This window comes from Labrus mixtus, chromosome 6 (assembly GCF_963584025.1).
Source record: "Labrus mixtus chromosome 6, fLabMix1.1, whole genome shotgun sequence".
Classification (NCBI taxonomy): Eukaryota; Metazoa; Chordata; class Actinopteri; order Labriformes; family Labridae; genus Labrus; species Labrus mixtus.
The window spans coordinates 7468001-7470474 of record NC_083617.1 but is presented as its reverse complement, the minus strand read 5'-3'; positions in this window follow the sequence as shown (position 1 = coordinate 7470474).

The following is a 2474-nucleotide window of genomic DNA, read 5'->3' as shown; positions in this document are numbered from 1 at the left end:
CCTTAGTCAATCCTCCCTTATTCCCTCCTTCTCCCAACATCCCTCCCTGCCTCCCTCCCTCCCTCCCTCCTTCCCTCCGGCACGTGCTCTCTTCCCTCTGGGTATCTTTCTCACATATAGAAGTCTTGAAATGAAAATGCTCACATGTAAAGCATATGCACCCCAACTGTCTGTGTAACACTCCAACACTGTACCTAATAAACTAAATAATATCAAGATAATGTAACATTTAGGTAACATTTGTGAAAATTGTGGCTGAATACTTTTAAGCTTGCTACCTCTGAAATTGATTAAGGTAGCCTACAGTCATTACTTGAAGATAAATCAATGAGTTGATAACTGCAGCATGTACATGACTGTGTAGTCATAAAGAATCACATTTCCAGGTGCTTTTCTCTGATTGGGCTTCTTTCCACGTCTCCTCTCCTATAGGCTGACGATGCTTTACACAACTTCGCACTCAGAGCGTTGCGCAACTTCAGTGTGAACGTGTGTAAACGTAACCCACAGGAAAGACTCTGGTTCCAGAATAGTTTCAAACATCAAGTTCCAAGTGTCTTAAAGAAGCTCCCTATACCGCAGGGTAGATATTTCCTTGTTGAGATGGCCGCAAACCACCAGCTCTAAAAAAAGGCCCGGCCTCACCGTAGGTTTTGGGGATGTAAGTGATGAGAATATGCCTCACCGCCCCTGCCCAGGAGAAGGTTATATAGTCTAACCTGTTATCATGGTATGGAAAGCATAATGATTTAATTTACAGTGCACATGTCGATAAAAACGAGGGAACATTTACTCTTGGGGTCACTTCAGTGCTCAGTCCTGATTTGACTTATGTCTCCTCCACTTTTAGACACGTTTTAACATGTTTATTTGTTTTTTGAATCATTTCTGGAGTGTGCGAGACAAAATTAGAAACATGGAAATGTTTGGACTCAGGGTGTTGTGTTGATAATCTCTATTTCAGTTTTTTAAGCAAACCTCAGAGGGCACCTTTTCTGAGGCAGCCAGGTTTATTCATAGACGTGAAAAATTACAATCATGACAGGGGAGGTAGGAACTGAAACATCAACCGCGACCGTAAAAACACTAACTCGTATGAAGAGTTCCAGCAGGGTAAAGAAAGAAGAAAAAAAAAAATCAGACGTTACATATGTGTGTGTATAGTTGTGTTCACTTTGAAGCTGTAATTGAGAAGTTTGTGTGTGCCAATGATGGTGCGACTGGGTGGCAGGATGGTGGTCCCTCCCTGGCTGGTGAAACCAAACAGGAAGAGCAGACCCCGTATTAGCGGGGCCAAATCAGAGGGATCTCCAAGGACGACAGGGAAAGGAATGAGAGATGTAAAAAAGAAAAGGGAAAGGAAAAAGAGGGTTAAAACTTAGGATATATTTGCCTTGTGTGACATCCTTCCATTATAACTTGTCATGCACTGTTGCACATTAGTCTAATCAAACTAGACGACACAGGTGTCTCTGCTTGAGCGCCCCTTACTGAATAGCTAAGTGTGTGTGTGTGTGTGTGTGTGTGCCAGAGAGTGTGTTACAGGTCTCTCAGATAATTCATGGGGTAAGAGTATGTAAGCGCAGCAGCTCTCTGTGGCAGATCCCTCTCTCTCTCCCTCACTCTCTCCCTCACTCTCTCTCTCTCTTCAGCTCTCTAATTACGCAGACCGAACTGGCTCTGCCCTTACCCACAATCTGTGGAGGCATGAAATAAATACATGCTCTCCAACAATAAACAAGTGCCTTTTGAAATGACAGCACCTCCTCGGGCTCGCCCCCACTGCTGCTGCTCTCTAGGCTTTAATAATGCTTTTACTTTCATTTCTAGCTGTCGGCGCATGTAGGCATGTACAGTGCGGAGGATATGGTGTATACGTTTACGTTAGAGGTTCATCTCAGTGGAAATTGCTTCAGAGCTGTGTTTGCTTCATCCTCAAGTTGGATAAAAAATTCCACTGTCTTTCAAGCATTTAAAATAGGCTTCATTTACAAGGACCACACCATTAACTGGATGCAGTTTGACAGTTATTTCTTGATCATATTGATATGTTGGTTCTCAATCAGTTGTGGGAAACCTCTTAGCCTCAGGGCTCTATGGAAAGGAGGAAAGAGAGAAATGGGGAGAAAGGGGGTGGGGATGTGTCGAATGTGAGAACAAAAGGGGAGGAGAGGGTTGTGTTTAGATTTTAATGGGAATGTCAGGAGAGGCGTGGTTGAGGTGTGGTCCTGCTCCTGAAACTTCTCTATAAAGCATCACTTCATTTATATGAGCATGAAACGAACCTATAGCTATTTGCGGCTACATCATGCCTTCTCATGTCCCGACACGTTTTCATCAAGTCTGATTCAGGTTGGGTTAATCACAGCTGCTTATATCACATGTGGTGACTTCGATACAGTGATTGATGGTGTACATCATCAATCACTCATCGAATCGAATTTTAGGCGGCACCCATTTTGCTCTGATTTCCC